Source organism: Erithacus rubecula (genome assembly GCF_903797595.1).
Source record: "Erithacus rubecula genome assembly, chromosome: 2".
Taxonomy (NCBI): Eukaryota; Metazoa; Chordata; class Aves; order Passeriformes; family Muscicapidae; genus Erithacus; species Erithacus rubecula.
Window position 1 is genome coordinate 28,800,160 of NC_136685.1, and position 25,598 is coordinate 28,825,757.

Consider the following 25,598-nt stretch of genomic DNA (forward strand, 5'->3'; position numbering starts at 1 on the left):
GATGCTTAAAGCTTTGGCTAGAGAAATTTTCCATTTGCAGTATTCTGGCTCTACAACTACAGTGATTTTTCTTTTCCTGTTTGTTTTACTGAAGTATTCCTATTATCTGTTTTGCTTGTGACCTTCCATTTCAGTGTGGCTGCTGCATGCAGATTGGTGACACAAGACCACAATACAGCTCACAACTCAGGCCCAGATTAGCAGCAATCTGCAGTCAGACTTCAATTAACTGGAAGGATGATGTTTCTTGACCGTCTGGTGTTTAAATGAAATGAAAATCAAAACCCTGTTTTTCTTGGTTCTCTTCCAAATTGCACACTACAGTTTTCCTCATTAAAAATTAAAACAGATGTCAGTAAGAGGAGATAAATCTGAATCAGATTTGAGATCCAAATTGTCCTGAACTCATAGTTTGGGCTTTTCCAAAACATAGAAGGAAGAATTGAAAACTCATATCCATGGATGAAAGTAAGAGGAGCTGTAGGGGCTTGGGAAGACCCTTCCTTCATTTGCACAGCTCTGTAAACTGTGTCTATGGGTGGCGAATTGCAGCTGAGGTGTCCACTGTAAATCAGCAAAGATGCCCCACAAGGTGTGGGTAGATATGGTCCTGCTGAAATATATTTCCACCATGGCCTTTGAAGAGCTGACCCAGAGTCACCTGGATCCCAGAGCTTAGGTGTTTTTCTCTTCCTGCAGTAGACTGTAAAACAGACAGAACACTGAAGCTGTCTTTTGCAGTTTAGTGTCTGAATTGAAAAGAAGAGAGAGAAAAAGCCAGGGCAGAACACAGGGTTTCAATGAAATCATTGCAACTAATCTAATATGTAGTCGTAACAACATCTAGGTGCCTTCTCACTGTGTGGAATATAGATACAACAATGAGGAAAACTGTTGGGGTTTTGTTTCTTGGGAACATCATTTTGCTTCTCTGTGACCTTCTCAGTTAACTTAATAAGTGAAATATCTTTATATGAAAACAGCTTCTTAGTTTCCACATTAGACAATACACTGCCTTATCACATACTATAATTTTGATTATGAAACAGCTGTTTTCATAAGCCTCACTTTTCTGTTGCTTGCAGCTATGAGTAATCTTTTTCCAGGATACCACTTCCTCATGCTTCCTAGTTCTTCAGTAATAACACTTTATGCAGGTGAGGGTTATATTTTAAAGAAGACCTCTTTGATCATGTTCCAATGAAAGTTTTTCAAATTTTTGTCATTGATGTATACACTATTATTTGCAGAAGTTGGACATGTAGTTTGTAAATATATAGGTTAATGCAGATGCCTTGTTTGATCTAACATTTGTTTTCCAGTGTAGCCTTTTTTTTTTTTTTTTTGTCACACAGTCTTACGTACCACTTCAAGGGAGCCAGATGCCTTGGGCACAAGGGTGCTGGTGAAGCCCAGAGCTCCTGTATTTTTGTGCCCCTTGATGACTTTCCCTAGGATGGAAAGGAATGCCTTTGGCCATGGGGAATAAACCTTCTTGCAAATAGTCTTGTACAGTATCAGTGAGTATTTATCTCACATGTATTCTCCAACTTTCATTTTTCTTCCAAAGTTGCACATCCAAAATGTGCATTTCCCCTCAGGTCCCTCCAAATCTTGATCTCCTGCCTCCCTACTGTGCCTTCACTCTCTGCAGGGGCTGACTGTTCCCACTACTGCACTGTAACTCCCCAGTGGCACCAGGACCCTTTGGAACAGCCACCAAGATGTAGGCCTAATTTCACTCTGGAGCTTAGCAGGTGATGCTGAGCTTGTGGGAGAGTAGGAGGCACATCAAGCTGAGAATGCAGCTGACCAGAAAATGTTTGACATTTTGTTTTAGTACAAATGTTCTCTTATTAAGAACATGCTTTGACTAATAGTTGAGATTTCTCCTCCTTAATATTAATCACGAGGCAAAGAATTTGCACAATTTGTTTTCTTAATCATATTTTTAAAAATGCAGTTAGAGCCATCCATGCTTTTATCCTGTACCACAGAGGGCTGTGAGGAAGAAATTTCAGGTGTCACTTAGAGGTGCTGCTGATCGCTTTCATACAGTACTTTAAAAAGAGGTGTTTGTAAAGTTCCAGCAAAAGACTGAATGTCCTTTCTTCAGATTCTGTGAAAAGATAATTAGATAACGTTGTAGATCTCAGGCTACAGCCATGACTGTCTATGCTGCCCCCAGACCATCTAACATGGCAATTTCCTCTGACAGTAGCTGATCTGTCTGATAAATCTGTGGTGTCTTGCCTTTCTCTGGGTGCTGTCACCCTCATCCCACACCAGCTAATGTCTGCACAGGGATGAAATGGGTTTTCCAGCTCCATGAATAAAGGTTGTATAGTTGTCATTTTCTCAAAAATGCAATTTGCATGCACAATCCTAAATTCTCTCATTGTCCACATTGATACCCACCTCATCCTGAACACTCAGGCTCTGTGAGAGAGAAGGACAAGAAATTTCACTTCTGAATCATAGCATTTTGTTAAAATACATTAACATTAAAACTTGCTGTTCTGACAGTTGTATTAAAATGCTATATACTACTTGAGCTCTCTATATTTGGCTTCTGCTTCAATGCACAAGCTGTCCTTTCCCAAAGAGCCAGGAGCAAACTTGAGGTGAGAGGTAGGAAAGGAAAGTAGGTGCAGTAGTTTTTCAAACTAGTAAGCCATTTGAAGGAGTTCTCTGATTGAAAGGACACATTGCTTGTTCACAGTTCAGAAGGTAAAAAAAAATTAAAGGAACTTTGCAAAACAGCAAAGCTCATTGGGACTCAAGGGGTTATGGATGTCAAGTGTTCTCTAACACAATCCTTCTTGATGAAGGGGAAATCTTCCTTCCAGCACTCCTTTACCCTGGTCTCCTGGGTCAGGTATTCCCAAGGGCTGGTCTTGTCAGTGAAGACCAGTGCAAAGAGGGCATTCAATAACTCTGTCTTCTCTGCACCCTCTGTTCCCAGGGTCCCCCCTTCCCAAAGTCACAGGCCCACATTATCCTTAATTTTCCTTTTGCTTTTGATGTATTTGAAAAATCCTTTCTTGTTGTCCTTGACATCTTCAACCACTTTAAGTCCAGATGGGCCTTGGCCTTCCTTGTCTCATTTCTCCTTACTCTGACAACCTCTCTATATTAATTCCAAGTGGCCTGACCCTGCTTCCATCTCCTGTGTGTTTCCTGCTTACACTTCTGCAATGACAGGAGTTCTTTATTCATCCTTGCAAGTCTCTTTCTCCCTCTGCTCAATTACTTGCTCATCTGGATGCATCATTCCTGAGCCTGGAGGAAGTGATCTGTGAATATCAACCAACTCTCATGGACCCCTCTTCCCTGCAGGACCTATTCCCATGGGCCACTTCCAAGGAGACCCCTGAAGAGGTGAAAGTGATCTCTCTGAAGTCCATGGTTGTCATCTTACTCATTGTTCTGCTCCCTCCTTGCCTGGAACTGAACTCCACAATCTCAGTGTCACTGCAGCCAAGGCTGTGCCCAACATTCACATCTCCAAAGAGGCCTTTCCTGTTAGTGCAGTAACAGCACACAATTCCTTGTAGGATCCTCCATTGACTGTGCAGGTAGTCACCACTGCTTGCTAGAAACCTCCTGGATTGTTTGTGCTTCACTGAGGACCACTTGCAGCTAATTGCCAAGCTATGTCACTAAAACAAGTAATTTAATTTTAAGGAAAATATTTAATAGTCTGTAATACTTTTGAAACTCTCTACTGCTTATGAAAGACCCTGTATTTCTTTTTCTGTATGCTTGGGCTGCACTTGTCCACATTCTCTGATGTGAATCTGCTCCATGGCTCTGGACTGTAGCACCCAGAGAAGCAACAACAGAGGCCTCAAATTCTCTTGTGAGGAAAAACTCCCTCTGTTACCAGATCTGAAAATCATAAGCATTTTTAAAATCTTGAGTATTACAATACTTGTAAGTAATCACCTTGGAACTCAGATGGTATTTCCCTTTTTTAATTCAGCTATCATTTTCCTTATAGCAAAACGAATGTAATTTTAACTTACACTATTTTATTTAATTTTAAGAATACAAAATCCATTAGAAAGCACATTTAAAGTGTGTTTTGCCAGAAACATCTCAAATATTACAGAAAATAATCCTGTTACAGCATTCTATGATTTTTTTGTGTTTTTTTCCCCCCTTGTCTTTAACTTTAAACATTTTCCCATAAAAGATGGAAGGTGATGTAATAAGCTCCTGTTGGGCCACAAAATTTATGCACCAGGATAAAGAAGACCCCTTTCGTATTTTCTGGTTTGACTTCTTTATGTATTTCTTTTTCTGAAATTGTTCTCAATTTGTCTCAAATTCCTTGAAGAGCATGAAAGTAGCACTGCCAAAAAAAAAAAAAAAAAAAAAAAATTCTGAACAGAAATTACAAGAATGAAAAGATCCCCTGAACTGAGAGGGGAAGAAAGATTGTAAGAACAGTGGATAATAGGTGTCAGTTCTGTGATCTTCTTTCTAATTATAGTTTGACTCACTGAATAGTTTTAACCAAGTTAAACAATCCTCTTTTATTCCCTGATTCAGGATCTGTGAAGACACTAATCTTTTCCTGCTTTGCAGGGCTTTTGAAAGAGACACATGAATGGATTATCACAGAGTACAAGGCCATATTAGTAAAAGTCTATTAGGAGGCAGCAAGTGTTTTACTCTTAGGGAAAACACTGTCGCATATAATTTGAACCAGGACTGCATTTTAGGCATTTTCACTTTTACATCTGTCACTGAAAACTGCAGAGGACAGCATATCAACATAGTATTAAAAATGTGATGGAGATCTTACCTCTTCATTCATTATGAAGAAAGGTGTAATAGAAGAAACAACAGTGAAGGGAAATTTTCTAATGAAAATATTTCATGTATTCAGCATTTCTTGTTGTAGATACCCAAAGACAGAGATTTATTAGGCAAAAATTCATTGCAACTGCATAAGCCTTCTCTGCTTAAGATCAGCCCTGTAAGGGAGGGTACAATCTGCATAATCTGACAATTAATTTTAATTCTTTATCTTTGCCAAACACAAATATTTAAATCATTGGTAGTCTGAAAAAGGTGTCCTTTTTCTGATAATATAAGTCAGCTAAAATCCTTTATTTGACTTAAAGTAGAGCTCCCCAACTTTCTCACCGAGACAAAGCTTAATAAAAATCAGTCCTGGAGGACATACCTCCTTGGCTTTGCAGACACGTACACAGACTTCTTGTCCCAGTCCCCAGAACAGGCCCCCCTCTAGCTGGTCAAGCAAATGGAGAAATAATGTTATTCTATTTTTAGCGTCCTTTAATGAGATTTATTGGACAGACAGGAGCTCAAAATCCCACAGCATGGAAACTGCAGCTCTGCTGGTGCTGTGCTGGGCCCCTCAAGGCCTGTAGATGTCACATTGAAAGCTGCTGAATTGCCCCAGGGAGGAGCTGGATGGTGTCAGAGTGGTACCTTCACTGAGATACTCGAACATTTCTATGACAGCTGTGCATTTAGGTGACAGCTAAAAGACTTAGTGAGCTCCTGTATTTTGTTAAGTTCACCACTTGTAGCTGTCTCCTGTACTCAAAAGCTTGTTCCACACCTCCCTTGGTGCTGAGGTTTTGTCATTACATAGTGCTAAATGCAATGAATCTCTGGAGAAATCTGTGTTAAGGGTCCTGCAGAGCCTGTTGGCTTTTGCCAGCTGAGAGCTCTCTGTTGGGGAGTGACCACATACTCCCCAGGAGAGCTGGAGACCTGGGGTGGCAGTGCCAGCAGCAAGCTCTCCTAATTAATTGTAACTATTCTGCAATCTGTTAAGGAGCTGTGTGATGGCAACTGAACAATGATAACTGGCACTCGTTGATGCCAGATCATAAAAAGCTAAATTACGTGTTTGGTTGATCTAGTATTGGGGGAAGAAAGGAAAAAATACCATATGTTGTTTTTAATCTTTTTAGAGATGTTTTATGTTCCTCTCAGGAGTACTTTCCTTTGCAGAATTCCTTTGTAATAAATTATTTCCCTTTCAGCATGAATGCACACTATCCAGTACCATATTAGATATTGTTTTCTTTTTTGAAATATTGTTATTTAGCAAGTTTCAGAATTCAGAGGAAAAAAAAGTCGAGGAAATTATATAGAACATGATACCTAGGAGACTTACAAAAGAAACTCAGTCTTTCTTTTAGAAAAAGTTTAAGAAAGAGAGCTGAATTAAAGCCTTGAGAAGAGATGTTCTAAATCTGCCTGGGAAAGGACCATGAAGAGAGGCTGTTTGCCTGATTAAAATTATCTCTAGAAGAGAATCAGAGCTGAGATTTTGGAGTGTGGGTGCGGAAGAGGAACTGGAATGATTACATAGGCAAAGATACAGATGTTGGGGTTCCTAATGAGTTACCTCTGCATAATATTAAAAGGAAAAATTTGCCATAGTGAGCAAATATGGTGGCAAGTGAATAATAATATTAATATCTTGCTCACATCTAGTTTTATTAGATTAGGGGAGCATGGTGGGGACACCACCCCAGGAAGCTGCACAGATGGTGATTATTATCTATCCTTTTTATCTGGATTCAAGAAACAGTTCTTGCTTATTTCTCAAGTTAATGCACATGAAAGAGAGGTGACAAGACCAAAATATTGCAGATATTAAAGTGGGGGGAAAAAATGCTGAGCAGTCACCTTTTTTGCAAACAGTGCACTCTGGAAAAGCAATAAAATGACCAACATAGGCATATGTCACTACTGTAGAGGTTTCCTTCTTAGCAAGTGCAAGTTTATCCATAAATTTCAGTGAGAAGAATATTGGTGCTGAATCAGAGCCCCAAAAAGAAAAAAAAAAAACCACACATGAAAGAAGATAATAAGCGGTTGGAATATGAAAATTTGATTTTTCAGGAAGAAACTCCTGACCTGCAGGGCCCCCCTTGGTTCTCCAGATTTCAGGCACCAGCAGGGATCCTCTCGTTTCTTTGCTGAGGTCCTGTAGTGAGCAGGGCACTCACTGGGAGTGCTGTATGGCTTCCAAGGCAAAGGCGTAAGGCCCTCCTGAGTAACTCCATGGAGCTGTGGAGATTTCCAACAATCTCCATTTAGCTGCCAGGGCAAGAGGGGATGCTGCCTGTGCAACCATCGTCTCTGCACCCTCCATTCTACCAGGCCACTGGTTGGAAAATCTCTGTCAAAACTCTCTTGAAGTTCTATTTAGAGTTCTCTGTTCACAAGACAGAACTTGCTTTGAATGGAAAATTTGTATTTTTGCTCTTCCCTCTAAAGACTAAATGGCAAAAGCCAAAGCATTTTGGCCAGATATGTGGAAAAAATTCATTTGGCACTGTTGCCAAAGGTTTGTGGGAGTTACTCCTTGGCTGTCTCATGCCTCTGCTGTCCTCACCAAGCCGTTGGATGACGGTGTCTCCTGAAATGCACTGTGGCAACAGTTCTGCTCTGGCATCTCTGCAAAGAAGAGAGAGTGCATGAGGGAAGAGCCTGGCTCCAGGAGCAAACAGTGGAGAGCTCCTCTGCAGCAACACATTTGGGCCATATGAGCAAATGTCAAAGTTTCAGGTCTCCAGATTTTTATTTAAATTGATAAAAAGAGGGCTTAGGAGATGAAAAAACACCTTTCCAAGAGGCTCAGGTTAAAGCTGGTTTTTTACCTTTTTTTTGGGAGGAGGACAGTGAAGGAATCATCTTATCTCCTCAGCTCATAGCAATGCCCTTGCTGAGATACCCTAAAGCTCATTCTCTCCTATCTCTCTTTGTCTTTGCTACAGATTTCCAAATGCTGTAGCAAGGTAGCAAATTTGATTTTTCACATGCTGAGATGAAGACTATTCATCTCCTATTTCCTAGCAACTGCTTATATAAACAACTACCAGGTGAGCAGTAAAACTGGGCTTGAGAACTAAAAGCAAATTGACAGTGTAAATAAATAGGTTTTGGACCTGAAGTACTTCAAGAGAACCAAAAGAGTCAAATCCAAATGGAAATAATTGGTTTTTCCTTTCATGAAATGCACATATGTGGCAGAGGAAAGCAGTAAGTCCAGCCATCATCTCCTAGCAGCATTCAACAATTCCACAGTTTTATCTGCAAAATTAATCAAGTTCTTTCACAAATGCAGAAATACTGCATATTTTGACTCGTGTCATTTTGCTTATAGTTTTCCCATATGTGTTTGTGCTCCCAGTTTCCACATTCTATTCCCAGCTCACCCATCTTGGCCGTGGTGCTGCTGCATCACCAATGCCAACCTCACAAGCACATCCATATATCTGGCTCAGAGCTCTTTGAGGAAATTGACTTTTCTCCTCCTCATGTCATGCCTGAAGGGCCTCCCAACCTGTGGAAGTATGGACATCACAACCACGAGTTTTAAAGATTCTGTAATTTCATAAGGACATTGAGACTTTATCCTTTAAATTTCCCTACTCTTTTACAGAACATAAAATCACAGAATCATTAGGGCAGGAAAAAACATCCAAGATCATCAAGTCCAACCTTTAACCGAACACCACAGTGTCAACTAAACCATATCTCAAAGTCCCATGTCTACTTGGTTTTTTGAAGACTTCCAGGGATAGTGACTTCACCATTTCCCTGGGCAGCCTTCTCAAATTTACCACTTATTACCACAAAAATCAGTATTAGCAAATAGGCCAATGTTTAATAAAGGGAATATGTATCTCCCAAGTTTTAAAAATTTCTCACAGCAATTATTAGTATATCAGCAATCAGTAAGACTAGCAATCAATAGTATAGCAACAATCTACTAGAGTGACCATCAGTATTTTAGCAGTAGCCAAGTAGGTATGTACTGTTACAGGTTACTAAAAAGTCTTAATTAGTAAAGCAACTTATGAATATAACAGCAGATGTACTTATTTTAGATTATTTATATGAACATATAATGTCAGTATTAAGCAAATTAGAAGGGGTCAAGCTGTCCAAAAGTAGGAGGATAGATCATATGAACCCCAGAAGGGGGTCCAAAGGAAATCAGCAATGTAACAGTCTTACTTCAGAGGTGGAAACTGGGGTCAGTGAGGCACCCCAGTGACAGTCCAAAACTTCATAGCAAGTTCATATAGAGAATTCAACCTGTTTAGGGAGTGAAAAGTATGCGCAGCACAGGAAGTTGTCAGAGAGAAAACAGCTCAATTTTGGATAAAAAGTATAAGTAATTTTTTTATCACAGAGGCATAAGAGTACTTAGGGCACCACCACTCTGAGAAGCCAATAGATGTTAGTTGGTGATTTTTATTTGGGGCAGATGATAGATGATGTTTTCTGTTGTTTTTGACAATTTTTTTTCAAACTGCTATCATGTTCTTGGTGATAGAACAGCCAATGGCACCTAATTCATACTTTCTCAGGATGTTTTCCCATTTTTCCAGATTATTTTTCACCTTTTCAGATAAAAAATTGCAGTTACACTTCCTTGTTTTGTGCAATTATTGATGATATATCTGGAGGTTTCCAGTTTCTAGATACTCAAGTGTACTTCAAATATGCCAGATGAGCCCTTCTCGAGAATGCTTCTTGTTCATAGGTTCAAAGTCCCCAGACTAGCAGGCATTTCCTCTGAGAGTATTTTTCCAGAAGATATTTCCTTCTGTTAAGTAATTTTCCCCTTCTAAACAGGCTGCCTTTATGGCTTCTCCCATCACCTCACCAATCAGTGTCACTGTTTGGTGACCACCATATTAAGGCTGCAAGTTGCTAGCTAGGCTTGTTTACCTTGAAAGGAAAAATAATTATTTGGAATATTGGCTTGTCTACAAGTGTGAATGGATGTTATTTCAATTTTGCTTTGACGTAAGCAAAAAAAAAAAAAAAAAAAAAAAAAAAGCAGGAACTAGCTTGGAGAGGAGAAAAATGCTATGAAGATTTCTGAGAAAGTCTGAATGCTAAATGCTGTCTCTGCACAAGTTACAAAAACAGGTGAGATGAGATTTGTTCTTTGGTTGGGGCTTTTTACTCCATCAGAATGTAAGTTATGATTTTTTTTTGTTGTTGTTTTTTTTTTGTTTGTTTTTTTTTTTTGCTTTATATTCTAACCAAAGAATTCTATAGAAAGAATATTACAGGAAATGTTTTTTGCCTACATTTTCCAATTATTCCTTTTCAAAAAGAAGTTTTTTTCTTTCATCTGACTTTTTGTGGTTAAAAGGAAAAAAGAACGTAAAAGTAGAAGCTCCAGGCTAAACTCTTTTACATTATATGAAAACGGAGAGCAAGACTTTCAGCTCAGGCCTGTTTCAGCTCTCTAAAGGGGAGGAGGTGGGACTGTGTTGATCTTCACTTTGTCATTGCAGAAAATCTGGACTCAGATATGGTGCAAATTTTGGAGGTATATTTATTTCATTTCCACCCAAAAGTGACCAAAAGGTGGGACCTGGAAATTTAAGTTTAAAATAAATCATTGTCTTTAAAAGTGCCACATTTCATTTCCACTAAGCAGATTGTTAGATGACAAATGAGTAGTATTTGATGAAAAATCAACAACATGAAGGTAGGAAGGCCAAGGCTGTACAATGGTCAGCTAAATCTCTCTCATGTTGTATCAAACATCTGAGAAAAAAATACTGCAGCACAAAGGAAGAGTTTCTGCTTCTCATTTTGAAAATATTCTCAGTGCTTCATTTCTGAGTGTTGTCAGTTTGATAATGCTGCCAAATAATTAAATTTACAGCTTTGGAAAAAAAAAATCAAATTTATTTAGTAGGATTCCTTTTCAGAAAGAAAACAAGCCAGCACTTAATGAGATGTGATGCCAGTCAGAGTCACAGTAACTTGCATCAGACTGTTATCAAAAACATACATGCAGCATGCAGGCAGCTTATCTTCCTGCAGTTCCATTAGCACCAGAGAGGTTTATTCCTCATGCACGTTTGAACTCTTCAGCAATTATCTTAAATGTGAATTAGAGAACTGGGTTATTCTCTTTTTTGCTGTGACTGGGACTCAGATCAAGGGTTCCCTGAGTAAATTCCTCCATACCTTTATGGGTATGTGTTTCAGATCTTGATTTGGACTGATAAAGCTTGCTGATTTGCACTAAGTGTCCAACAGAGTCTTTAGGTAGGTATCTATGTAAATAAAGTCAGCATGATGGATATTAAATAATAGGAACAGCACCTGACTTTTAGATAAATGATAGGCAGTGATTGAAAGCAGAGTACAGCCTGGCTGTCTGAAGGAATTGGCTGAGTGTACCAAATGTCATATTTCTCTTACACATCAAGCATTGTACCCCTTTGGGGTACAGAAATGTCAATTTCCAGTCTGCAAAAATGTAAGGTGCATGAGCCACATCCCATTTCAGTGTTGGAAATCAAACTAATGAAAATGAATCTGATTTTCAGGCATGTAAGGTTCAGAAACAATTTCATAAAATAGGTCTGAAAGTATCTATGGCGTAAAGAACTAGATTAGGAAACAGGTTATATAAACCATCAAGATTTTATCAGAACATTTGCCTTTTTCCATGATGGTATATCATGCTGGGAACATGGGCCACCAAGGAAATAAAATTCTAAATATATTTACAGAGTGGTGATGATGTAAAAGACACTGCTGTGCTGATAAAATCTCGGAGGTAAGCAGGAAAAGATGCTTTCTAGTCACAGCATAGAATTCACACAACTGAGACCCAAGCCAAGCTTAAATGAAATATTTATCACAGCACATAGATAAGTTTTAAAGTGCATCGTGTACAAAGCATTTATGTACAAAGCATTTCCAAAAAGTCAAGGCTGAGTACAAGGCAATTGAACTGAGCATGGATCTCTAGGCCATGCTGGCATTTATAAGATCCTTCTGTAGCTCTGAAATACAAACTTGTATAGGGAAATGAGATTTGGAATAGCTCCATTATTTTCTGTTACATTTAATACTGTGTATTTTTCATTAAGTGAATGTGAAGCAAGAGTGGCAGAAGCCAATGGCCAGTTTAACTGTAAAAGGGTGAGCCCTGGGACCTTCTGTGCCTCTCATCACCACCATCCCATTTGGTGCCTGATAGGTTGTGTGGTGGCTGAGGGGCTGCTCCTGCTTAGAGCACTCCTGAGACAGAGCTCACCCCAGTGCAGCCTCCTTGAGCAGGGGGTGCTGTGTGGAAGTGCTGCTGGCTCCATACCAGGAATAATGCCAGAAGGCTTACAGGGGTGGCTTTGCTGCTCTAGGTAACATGCAGGTGAGGGGACTGTGCTCTTTTTCATGCCTGCACACAGTGCATCCACACTGTAACATCAGTAAGTCTAACAGGTTCTTTCACAGCATCCCCATTATCTTTGCACTTGATGCCAGAGGGCAGGACTGCCAAAGGAAGAATAAATATTTAAGAATCCATAGGTGAAGCAGATACAGGGTGCAGCAGGACAAAGAATGAAGCAGAATGTGAAAAAAAAAAAAATGGGGAAAGTTACAGTTTTATATTGATATATTCTTTGTCAGTAAAAGAAACCGTACTTTGAGGGTTTGCTGCACATGCGCTTGAAAAAATACAGAACATAACAATATTTGTGGACAGTGGCTTGCTCTAACTTTTTCATAGGAAGAAGAGATAAGACAGAAAAATTTGAGATTTTTTTCCCCAAGGTTGCTCTGCTCAGAAGACAAAAGCTGTAGATTCTAAGGAGGGAGAAAAAAACACTGAAAATAAAATTCAGCATTAACCCATGACCTGAAAGCTGTGCTTTCATATTGTACTGCAGTAGATGGTTTTTAATCATCAGAGAAAAAATATATATGAGCCCCCATACAGCAAAGTCAGCTTGTGGGGCTTCTGCTTTCTAAGACAGAAGATTTGGAAAAATAAAACAAACAAAAGAAACAAGAACAAACAAACAAACAAATAAACCCTACAAAAACCAAAACAAAAGCAAACAAAACCAAAAAAACCAAAAATACCCCACCCCAAAAACTGAAACAACTGACAATTTGAGAAGAACAGAAATTTAATGAACAGTTTTAAAGGAGCTTAAGAAGGTGCTGTTATGGGTGATAAGCGCAAGGCCAGAATATGCTGATAACATTTGAGATAAATTCACCCTTATTCTTCCTGATTACAGACAGAAATCCAAAGCAGATCTTCGTCATCCCAGCAGCTGCTGTTCTATGGAGCCTTTCTTCTGCCAAAAAGGTCCAATTTTAGAGGAAGTGGAAACACTTGTGCCTCTGGCTGGCAGCTAATCAGGGAGCTAATCAGCAGTTCATGACCCAGGGACGCCCAACCATCAGTCCCTGCTCTGGCCAGCAGTAAATGTTTTATACAACCTGCTTTATATGGAAGCAGGTTGACCTGTTGATACTGAAATAAACTTCTTTGGATTTTCTTATATGCACTCTATTCTGGATGAGGCAATTGGAGGGATTTGAAATGTGCTTCTCAAGTCCAAATAGAAGTCTTAACAGATGGTAAGTGTATTTTTTTCCTATTCTTTGTACACCCTCCATCATTTTGACTAAAACATACTCAACTTGTATTTGGAAATTGGACTAATTCTAATTAACACAAATTTTCATGGAACAGCGTATTTCATAAATATTATGAAGAGATTTCATGTAAAGAGGAGAGAAAGTTTGATAAAATAATTAAAAGCAGACCAGAAATTCAGAGCATTTGAGCTGTATCTTAATCCAGTTTTGTTCTCTCACCTTCTTGCAATGGATTCCTCTTTCTGTGACTCACAGAGGAATGACCAACTACCTGAACTACATCTGGGGTTTAGATAATCCATTCAGGGTTTCTCCACAGGTTGTTAGACACTGTACAACAGAATTGTGCTGTTCTGCTCCTTTCCCAAGTCTCTTTCCACCTTGGAAGTCAGGTATTTCCTAACTGACTTCATATGATTTGCATTGTTTTCACAGAGCATTGCTTTCTGAAGCTGGAGGAAATAATGGTAAATCCTTGTACAACTGCTGCACAATGAAAATGTTTTATTTTGAGCAGTATCACCTTTAATGTGTTGCTCCTCTAACAAGCTTACAGAGAAGCAGTCAATAGTGGTATTTTCTGTTCTTTGCTAAATTTCTCCTATATTTCCTGTCTCCAAGAACTAATGAAAGGACATATAAGAATGTCTAATAAAGTGCTAATGAATTAGATTTTCTGGTGTTTTTAAGGTCTTGTGTGATAAACATGAACCACAGGTCTCTCTTGAGTAGCTTACCAGACATTGGGTACAGCAAGAATCCCCAGGCCACTGGAATTGGCCACCATGAGAGTCCACTGAGAAGCACAGCATGGTCCCCTTAAACCACCATGGTCATTGCACAATTATGTTGTGTTTGCCATGTGCCCCTGTGAAAGGAGAGTTGGATGGAAACCTTTGTATTGTAATTCTCATTGGATTTTGGTGGTTTATGTAAAGAAAAATAAGGTTCTGATATATGCCAACCCCTTTGGCAAAACAACATATGATTTGGTTATCTTTTTCAGTTGGCAGCTCAGGGTCTGATTATAGTAGGGAGAAATGGTGATTGTAATGGAACTGGAAATTTAGGGTCTGGGGTAGGTAGTACTGTGCCTGTTTCTGCCTGAATTTTGTTTGAATTTTGCAGGTGTAGAACTACCAGGTTTTGCAGGAAAACTGGTGCTTGTTTGGCTGCCTTGCAGAGGACTGTTCAGGGTAGGGTGGCAAGGCTGAAATGTACCTTTCATCCCCCTGTAAGTGTATTTTAGTGAGAGAGCCACATTCCATTTCTAGCTCCCAGTGTACCCAAAACCCAAAAGAAGGCTGGAATGGTGTTGGGAAACTTGGCTAAAATTGTTTTTATGAAAGTACCTGCAATATTAGGAACTTCCACATCTGTTTTAAGAAATCTTAAAGTTTGGGGGGTTTTTTTGGCTTGCTTTTTTTGGTTTTTGGTGGTTTTTTTTTTAATACTGCAGGCTCACATAAAACTTCAGAAGGAAAATGCACCTGTTCTCCTACTGCCATAGTCCTATGGCTGTGGATCTGTTCTGGATTCTGAGCTGGTTCATCTGATTTTGGCCCTGAGCTTATGAGCCTTTAACTGCCCTGCTTCTGTCATCTGTCCTCCATTTTGCCACTTGATTACAACTTAAAACAATGCTTTAAAGTTACCTTAAAAAGAAATCTTAAAATATCCTTACAGAAAAAAACCTTAAAATTTTAACCTTTAAGTAATAGCCCTAAAATACATTTTACCCTTAAAATAAGTCTTCCCTTTTATCGTGCATTCATTTTAAAAAACTTTCAAAGAAATGATGATGCTTTTACTTTTGCCATTAGGAAAACCTGAAGTTTTTATTTCTTTCTTTCTATAACTATAATTGTTTTGAAACCCCTCTCACTTCTCTTCCAGCTTTCTCTTACCATTAACACAATGTGTGTCTTTCCATCTTAACTGCCATTTCAATCTGATAAGTGACTGGGAAATTGCTATTATCCGCAACGTGCTCCCTGTAAGAGTTGAGTTGAAATTTATTTTAGTGACAAAAACAAGCTTCTCCTGCTAGAGCTGCCAAATTAACGTGCTTGAGGCAAGAAAGGGCAAGCTGCTTATTTATGTACTGGGCAGGTTCAGTTCCAAAGTATTGGAATTTCCAGTGTCATTTTTGTAATACTTTTCTATTTAGACACTGACATTTTTTAAAATCTTGGAAGTTTTTATTTCATAGCTTTACATTAACTTGGGTCAAGCCTTCACTTTTCCAATATGATGCAGAAAAAGAGCCCTGAAGCCTCATGTGGCATTAGTGAAGGCAGGTATGCTGCAGGGTGCTGGAATTGTAGAGCTCCTGTGTGCACCAGGTGTGTGTCTCTCACCCACTGCCCTCTGGAAAGCAACCCCCTCCTGCCTGGTCAGGTAATGATAAACCTCATTGAAATGAAAGTGCAAAGGGATAGAATTGGGCATTGTCCTCCTCTTGTACAACTGGCCCTCTAAGTGGGTTTTAGAAGTTTTCCTGATATTGTTATCTTGACCTTTCTTGGCTTTTTTTTTTTTTTTTTTTTTTTTAAATGTAAGGTACATGTCGCATTATCATGCAGTGAATACCATAAATTATTCCATTTTAATTTACTAAATATAATGTAGAGTGTGTTTTAGCTGTATGTTTTAGTTTTGAAGTCCTTTTAACAACTAATAGGCAATACTCTATGTTTTCATTTCATAGAACCATTCACTCCCTATTCAAGTCATTAAGATTTATGGTTAGTGTGTCTGTTGATACTACTGTTCTTGCTTTCATGTCTCTTTGTAGCAAGGGTGCAGTTTTTTAGACTTAATTACCCTTCTCAGTTTTTGCCACAAAGGATAATGTTCCACACTGTTTTAAGTGATGTGACTAAAGACTGAATCATAGGAAAAGGCACTCAGAAAGACCTCAAAAGATCACCCAGCCCTACTTCGAGGAAGGATCAGTTGCGTTTCTGACATGATTCGCAGACATTTGCCAAAATATCTGTTTTGAGGGTATCTAGTAGTGGAGCTCCCAGGGCTCATCTGGTAATAAAACCAGTACTTCTCTATATTTCAGAGTTTCTTATGAGGGTTTTATTTTTATATCCAGTATGAATTCCCTTTCTACAATCAAGCCCACTTACTCTTGCCTTGTCTGCTCTATCTCACAGAGAAAATCGTTTTTCCTCTTTCTGTGAAACATCTTTTTTTCAATGTGTTTGAATACCATCTTGTCCCCCTAGACTCTCTTTCTGTACACTGAACAAATTAAGACTTTCTCAGAAATCACATTTTCTTGTTCTCTGGTCATTCTTACCACTTCCCTCTGCAATCTCTGTCCTTGCTTACTGACTTTCCTGAAGCAGAGTGCTCTCAGCTATATTTGTTATTGAGCTGAGCTAGCATGGTATGGTTTTAAATTGTTTTAGGGAGACAGCAGTACAAGAAGGAAACCTAGTTATATCTTTTTAAAAAAAAAAAAAAAAAAAAGAAAAAGGAATAAGAGGGCATATCTGTGGTAAAAGCCAAACTAAAAAGGAAGCAAACATGGTTATGTTTTCCAGTGAATTCAATATTTACTGACCAACTCCCCCAAAAAATCCCCTCTATAATGCAAATGCAGCAAATAAAATATTATATCTATTTCTAGATTGAGAAAAGCAGTATAAACTTGGCAGAAATAAAAATCTTCACTAAAGATTTTTAATGATATGAGGGAACTAAAATAAGCAATTTCAGGAAATTCTAAGAATTGCACTAAGCCTGTGCTGCATTGGAGGGGCAGGGGGCTCTTCTTCAGTGAGAGAAAAATTGCATTTCTATTGTTAAGTATTAATGAAATTGATCTATTTATGGCAAGACAGTTGCTATAATAGTTAAGCTGCCAAAATGACCAAAATTTTCAAGAACGACCTAAGTCATTCTAAGTGTCAGCACAATTAGCAGGAGAAAAGTTCAAAGAGTGTGCTAATTCATAAGCACATATTAGATACATACATATGTTTCTCAGTGAGAATCTGTCTGCCAGAGGTCAGTGGGAAGCCAGATTGTGGTGCCAGACTCCCTGATGCTCTTCCTGGCCCCTCCCTGGAGACCCTTATGGAGTATCTCTTGCCTGTTTTCTCTCATATAAAATAAGAACATATTTTGAATCTGTGTTATGCCTTGGATTGTGTGGATGACAAACCCTTTCTCCATCAAGGTATTTCTTGTTATAAAACTATTTCTTAGAGGATCTACCAGACACACCATTGGTGCTGTGTGCCTTTCCAACATAAAAATTACATATGCTTTTGTTCTGAACCTACAGTAAAAGTGTACCTTAAGTAATTCGTTCCCTACCCTGCCACCCAAACACTAAAATGTCCCATGGAGGGACAGTAAAGCCCTCAAACTTGCAGTTCAATCCCTGCAGGGATTCATCTCTTTCATTATCATTCAGGTTGCTGAAGCTCAGGAGCCTCAGTATTTGTTCCCTTTCCTCATTGACTTATCCTTCCCTTTGAATTAACCTACTAGACTCCTAAAAGTTATCCTAAAAGTCTCTTTGGTACCTCAAGAGAGGAAATAGCTGCTGTCTCACTGAGTTAAGTGCTGATGTAAACCAGGTGTCATCCATGAAGAAAGCAAAAATAGTGTTAAATGAAAAATTCTGAAGTCTAAAGCTGATATAAAATGAATGAGAAAAGGCAGGACTGGACGAGGCTGTCTTTACTACCCCTTTTGTGTTTTACTCCTCCAATGTTGCTTATGCAACATCTGACATTCCTTGCTGCCAGCAACAGGCTAATTTGTCATGCATAACTCACTGTCCAGCATCAGACCTGTAACTTGTGTGACATTATGGAAAAATTAGGTGAAGCAAAAGGGAGTGTTAAGTGCAGTGTCTTATCAAAACAACGTATCTTTGGAATCTAATGCAGCAGAGTAGTTGTATTTCAAGAAGCCACAGAAGATGAGAGAAATTGTTTTTGGTGTTAATCAAATACATGAAACATTGATTTTACCATTCTGAATCTCAGGTAAAATAGAGTAAGATTTGAATATTTATTTCAAAAATCTGTTGCCAGGAAAATGGGATCAAATCCAATCCAGGATTTTGCTGAGGATATGGGTGGCAGAATTTCTGCTGGCTTAGTTCTAGAGTCAGGCTTCTCGTTAGGATATAGGTACCTGGTTTGCAGCCCTGGAAGGTAAAGTTGCCTTACTGTGTCCCACTCAGAAGTACATTGAATCTTATGTGAGGTGAAGAAATAGTTATTTTGAAGACATTTGGACTGCATTTGTTTATGCTTCAGTAGGCAGCTAGATTAGTTTTGGGGTTTTGCCAATGATAGCTGGTCTTTCACTATTAGCATTTCAGACCAATATATTGGATTTTCATAATTCAGGCCCTCGTATCTTTATGTGTAAAATAAGTTTTTAGCTAATGGGTTTCCTCACGTAAATTTGCAGGATATAATGAATGAAGGTGAAGGAAAATGCAAGCTGGAGCAGGGGACAGACTCTGAGAGGTTAGCAACAAGGGGCTCCTTAGAGAGAATAAAGGGAAAAAAGAGGAGGGAAGGCCTTGGGTAAAGCACATTGCTTCATACAAAAATCTCTCTAATAAAGTTCTTTGGTTTGCTACGAATGCTGTTCATCCAGACAAAAGATGCTCTTCTAAATTTCATGTCTTTCACATACATGCAGCAGAAATGCCATTGGTATTATCAACAAGATTTAACAGCCCTAATGGACAGTATTGTGATTTACCTTCTTCTCTCCAGAAAGGCTCCAAGCAGACAAGGTACTCTGGAAACATGCTTTTCATCAAGCAGGTAGCATTCTGTAATAACCCACATCTCAAACATTAGGAAATTCAGAGGATTTTGTTTATTAACAAGGTGTTGACAGATTATGGGTGGAGGTAGGAAGTGACTTCTCTAGGGGCTGAAAGGTTTGCTTAAGGGGGAGCAATGCAGGCAGGCCATAGGAAAGCCTTTGGCTCATGCCCTACTTTTGTTGACTCCTATATATGGGAAATTCTGGTTTTAACTATGAGGAGAGTGTTGCCTGAAACACGACAAGAGTTCTTGACTGCAGCAGAGAAGACAAATTACTTTTAGAATATGGGTCAATCAATGCATGGAAGAGCTTTCCTTTGTGAGGTTTTGAACTGTGGGGCTGGCAGTCCTTCTGTCTCTGTTTTCATAACAATGAGCACATTTAGTCACCGAATGCCCCCACTCAGCCACTGAACTAGAGAGGAAAAGCTTTTGAAGAGTGCCCCTCTACTCTCTGCTGAAAAGCTGGGGTGTCTCTCTGAGAGCTCAGTCCCAGAGAGCATTTGGGATCAGGTCATTCTCTCCTTAAAAAAGTGTATACCCCAACGCCCTCACAGCTAAAGATCCCTGATAAAAATATTTATAAATTTCATACTGCAACTGTTCTATGTGGGTAAATGGAACTCATTATTTTACAGATTCTCAAAGTATTTCTAATTCATAAGGCAAAGACTCAGCTGATATTTCTTGGGGTTTTTATGCTTATATTGCGTTGCTATTTCAGGTGTGCTGGCATGATCTACTTAAATTTCTCTTATCCCCTTATGACTAATCTCTGATGAAGACACTGTTGTATTTACAAGGAGAGAAGCAGTTCCATAGTGAAGAAAGCCTTGCCAAGTGAGGCAGGAGGGAAAACAATACCTCAACACTTCTTGTCTGTCATTCACCTGCCCTCCTACAATGCAAGTGATTCAATGAATATCTATTTGTATTATTCCTTGTTAAAACTTTCCATCTTAAAGGGCTAAGTTCTTTCCCCTACTGAGATGGCTGCTTTATGGAAAGTTTGATGTCAAGGTCTAATTCTGTTTCTTCATCAGTCAGGCTCAACCTCGTATCAAAAAGCCACTTAAAACTGTCAGATAACTTCAGATTCAACCACTAACTGAAGATCTCCCTTGGACCCTAGTGATAATTTTCCCCCCAGAATACCACTATACGCTCTAAAAATTTTGCTGAACAAATAGAGAAATAAAAAACCACATAAATAAAAGATACATCAAGTCTAGGCTCTATAATGAAGAACATCATAAAAGTCAAGGTAAGAGGTAAGAAAAACAGATGGTTAAAAGCAAGGAAGCAGCAGAGCTTTGACTCAGAAGCTAAACTGATATGGAAATATAAGCAGGATTAGCATTAGGCTTAATCATTATCAATGCAATACTTAGTCCTCATTTTCCATCCCTGTCCAGACTTGTATTTAGTGAAATACTCTTGAGTAATAGATGCTGTTATCCTTGTTCCATAGGGAGATTAAGCTTTTAAGCCTTTTTTTACAAAAGCAGCTGCAATGGCTGAGGTTAGAAACCTTAAGCTGCCATATCAACCTCTTCACCATGAAATTGCTCCCATTTTGCAGACCTTCTTGGATATCTGCAATTCTTCTATCAGCAGCTCCTTTCATAGGAAGTAGACAACTGTTGAAGACACCAGAATGGTAACACAGACTTGGAACACGTACTGTGAGCCTGTGAAAGCCTTGTCCTCTGCTCTTCAGCTGATTCCAAGCCTTACTTGCAAGCCCAGCCACATCTGCCAGGCAGCCTTGCATTGCTGCACCTCACAATGAGAGGATTGGATCAAACAGGTAAGGTACACAGTCATACAGCAAACAGGTGAACTGAGTCCTGCCCTATATATCATCCACAAGTGGCACATTTTGAATGAGGAACTATCAAGGCCTCAAAATATATATCCCTTGGCAGCTCTCCTTCACCAGTCAAGGCTGCATAATGGCTTCTCTCAGTGCTTACACTACCACTTTGTGGGTGGCAGGAGCAATGTGCTAGCTCAGCAGCTCCTTCTTGTCCCAGCTTTTAGGACAGCTCTAACCATTATGAAGCTGTAGCTGTGTTTCCCAAACCTATCTCATACTTCCATTTTCACAGCCCACAACCCATGTTGTGAAAATCTTTAAATGCCAAGCAACATTAAAAACCCTTTACCTTCTAATAGGGGATGAAAATACAGAGTGGGATCCTTTTTATAAACACACACACATATATATATAGTGGCTTTTTTGAATACTGCTTAGCAGTCAGGAAAGAAATTACTAGCTTGGCTTCCACATCAAGGCCATAGTGTAGTTCACCCCTCACAGTCAGATGCTTGTGTAGCAGTAGTTACATCAGCAATTACTGACCATGCTGCACAGTTGTGTGTTCCCCTGGGCTACCTAAGTAAATATATTTGTGGCTTTAAAACACATTTTAGGTCTTTTTAGTGCTGCATATGAATGTCAGTCCTTGAACTCAAAGTACAACATTTGAAGTTGGATTTTACAGGGAATCAGGTTTTCTTTTGGTACCTGGAAGCTATTTTGGGGAAATAATTCCTGCCACTCCAAAGGGACTCTGAAATTTTTCAGATTGGAAACAGTGTAGTGGTAGAACCTTGTGCTAATGTTGCTATGGGAATTGCTTGTGATTTGATGAATTTTCCTTACATAGGAACATTCATACTAGAAAAATCATAAAGAGATTTATATTCATAAAATAAGGATTCTTATGTTATGCTTTACAACCTTGGGTTTTAAAAAATGTTATTTGAGATTAAATCACTTCACCTTTCTTACTTTTTTGTCAGCATCTTTACTGTTGCATCCTGCAATCTGTCTTTCTGCTGCATCTGATCTTTTTGGACTTGCACTTAGGATATGCCTCATATCCTATCATCTGTGTCTTCCTTGTCTTTTAAAATTGAAAGCCAGTAGCCACCATTAATTGATTTCTTCAAGTGCTCCCTGCTAAAATTTTCAAATACCAGCTTGTATGATCTTCTACCTCTTGGTCGTATTATTTGGAGGAGCTCTCTCACCTTCACTAAAACAAAGCTGAATCAGGCTCCTGAGGCCACCCATCTTTATACATAGGCCTAGAAAACCTCTGTGAACTGAAAATTATAATCATGGCTCTTCTGCCAGGAGTATTTACTCATAAAATTTTGTTTTTCCCTGTTTCTGGCTGTTTTCCATCTCTTTCACTTCCAACTATATGTAGCATCCTTAACACGGTGGGATTTCAGTTCATGACTAGAGGTGTGTGCTGCACTGCTACAAACAGCAAATGACACTTGTTATCTAGACATCTTGGCAAGAAAAACCTGAAAGTTTCTCAGGCTTGGATCTGCCTTTTATGCAGCACTTAAAATCACTTGCTTTCAAAAGATAATCAGAAACTTCTAATGAAAAATATGTCTATTTGTGATATTGATGCAGCAGTTTAAATAATTGATAACTGTATTCATTTACTTCAAACAATTTGGTTTCTGCTCCGGCTACTTGTTTCATCACTTTTGGGTCTTTTCTTTCTGCCTCCTGCATCCCATTCATATTTTCTGATCATCTCCTGTGTAAAGTTACAGTGGGAGGGAGAGCCCAAAATAGCTGTTACTTGGTTTCACAGCATCCTGTAGTTCTCCTTCTGCATTAGAACTTTACTTTGATGAATACACTGGCTTTTTTTTTCCTTTGGGGGGTGGGAGAGGAGGGGGAATGATTTAAAATGTTGTATTTTTTTCTTTCTTGCATTGAAAAAAAATTTCTTGAATCCAAACTGAAGCAATGCTGTGTTTATGGGAGAGTGTGTACTAACAAAAAGGAAGGAAACAAGGGGTATAAATCCAGTTCTTTGCTCCTGACCTTGAGAGGAGTGGGGAAGTTGTGCTGGAGTGTCTCTCTTTCCTAAGTGGTCGCTAACCCTCAGCAGCCTCACAGATCATCAGTGATGACAACTCACTCTAGCAGCTTCTCTCCTTGGCAGATGCAGAGCACTGCTCTTGGGATGGCTGGCAGCATCTGCAGCTGCCAATACCTGTGGTTCTACAAGCAGCTTGTTAGATTGGGCACACCTGCAGCATCAGCAAAATCACAATTGGTCCCATCACTGTCTCACAGGTATTCTGATCTTGCATTTCTGTGTTTTTCTGCTGGGGTGTGGCAAACTATCTTATTTCAAGCACAGTGTTTTTATCACTGTACTTAATTTTTCTTTATATAACATCACATCCAAAGATCAGCCCAGTCCTTCAAGGTGCTGGTGAGCACACCCACACTGCTATGCACATTCCCTGAGGAAGGACAAAAGTTCAACTGTTTTCTGGGCAAGGCCCAAGCTCAACACTGGCTGATGTACCAAAGGCTACAGTGCTAAGGCTGCACGTGAATAAGGCCTATTTTTGTCTTTGTCTTTCAAATTTGTTCAAGAGCAATGATTTATGGCAGTTCAGCTGGAATGTGAACCCAATTGGCAGTGAAATTGAGGTACAGGTAGGTTGACACCTTCCTGTCAATGTAGCTTAGGTTGTGGGCAATGGCCCTAGGTCTTTTTGGCCTAGGAAATGATTTTGTTTTGGCATTTTTTTAGGAGCTTGATGTCCAAACAATTAAAAATGGGCTCTTAAGGATTGGGATGATGATGCTATTTTTAAGCAAGAGAAGTGGAAAAAGATTTTGTAAGTACTTACACTTTGTTTCTCTCCTCCCCTGCTGTTACAATCCCTGATCAGCTTTGCCTGGGAGGTAGCTGACCAGCCAGAGGTGAAACAGGGTCACGTTGAGATTCAGCTTCTCCTGGTAGGATGCCAGATTTTGCAAGCTTGGAATTCACTGTGTGGAGGGAAGTCCACACCTTTTTCAGGACATTTGGAGCACAGGGCCATTGCTGTACTAATTTGGACAAGAAATTTTGCTGCAGCAAAATTTCACTAAGTCCTAGAACAGGCACGTGTTCTGTTCCCAGACTGTTGGATGGTACCCATGCAGTGTTACCAATGTGCTTGATGTCCTTCAATATGGACAAAGTGTAGAAGAGAGTGGTACTTTCGGGGTTTTGTGGCTCCTAATGTAGACTGCTCTCCATGGCTGGGAAAGACACAAAATACAGCCAGTCCACCTGGAGTTTGTATTTGTAGAGCCTTGGAATATGCTTTATTAATTTGTGCATAAATGGCAGAATGCCCATGTTCCACTGAAAAGCTTTGGAAATCACTTATAATGTTGTCCCTCCAGATACTGGTCAAGGTTGATCCAGTTTAGGGAAATATTGTATCAACTTCCCATAGCAGATGAGAAACTGCTTTCTGTTGTTTGCTTTCTTCAGACATTGAGTTCTTAAGGCAATCTAAGTGAAGAGAACTTGGTCCTGGTCAGCTCTCCTGGAGCTGCTAAACCTCCTCTGTCTGTGACAGGGCAGCAGTGTGTATGTGGGAAGAATGACAACAGGGGGGTAGCAGAACAAGCCTTCTGTCCTTACTTTGATTCAAAATTAGGACTTTCCCAACCTCATAATGCAAAGCCATCACACAGCACAAATCTCACAGTCCAGACAATTTTCACAGCATTTCCACTGCAGTTTAAGGTCTGCAGGTCAGGGAGGCCCTCAGCATTTTGCACAGCCTGCTCCTGCCAGCATCAAGTGTGTCTTTCTGCTGCAGACTGGACCTTTCCCTCTTTACATCAGGGCAATGCTGAAAGGGGCTGTGGCAGTGCTACAACAGGGAGCTGTGGGCTGCACTTTTCCTTTATTCCTCTGGGGAAGAATGCTGTCTTTCCCAGAGCTCTTTCCTGGCTGTCCAAACACAGGATGGGTAGGATGCCTGCTGCCACACTGAGCCCTGCATACACCATCTTTTCCTGGCTGTCACTGTTGTTATCATATCCTGTGTTTGTTGATTCCATCCAGATTCATCTTGTTCCTGGCACAAAAATGGTTCAGTGGGGAAAAAAAAAAGACCATAACTAGCAAGACTTAACATCAGGAGTTTAGAGACTTTTTTAAAAGTTGGAAATAAGATAATTGTAAAATGTAATTTTTATTTGTACTTAATGATTTTTCTTTTTATCTGTTTTCTATACCTGCCACCTGCATTCTCCTGACATGTCCCAGCTGCAAAAACTGGGGCTCCAGATATTTCCTAGTGCTTACAGATGGCTCTTTAAGTTTTATATGACTCTACCTACCCCTTCAAACACTTCTTTCATGTTAAGATTTGAGCACAAATGGAAATATTCCAGATGGCTTTAGCTGGAGCCAAGTGTCTTCAGTACTTCAGAGCTACTTAGACAGCCCATTTACTAATTGTCCCTTCTCAGTTTGCTCATGTTAAATTCCT

General features: G+C 39.4%; 2 long non-coding RNA genes across 2 annotated transcripts in view; one reads left to right on the forward strand and one right to left on the reverse strand.

Annotated features, from left to right (window-relative positions):
• Positions 1 to 5,034: 5,034 nt before the first annotated feature.
• Positions 5,035 to 25,598, reverse strand: part of LOC306798832 — a 47,654-nt gene continuing 27,090 nt past the window's right edge. The window contains exons 3-4 of the long non-coding RNA XR_013773475.1: positions 8,217 to 8,344; positions 5,035 to 7,455 (exon numbers count right to left, since the gene is read on the reverse strand). This is a non-coding gene — a long non-coding RNA (uncharacterized lncRNA). The remainder of the gene's footprint in view (positions 7,456 to 8,216; positions 8,345 to 25,598) is intronic.
• Positions 13,102 to 15,015, forward strand: LOC306798236. The gene is made up of 3 exons (XR_013773306.1): positions 13,102 to 13,422; positions 13,879 to 13,910; positions 14,903 to 15,015. It is a non-coding gene; the product is annotated as an uncharacterized lncRNA (long non-coding RNA).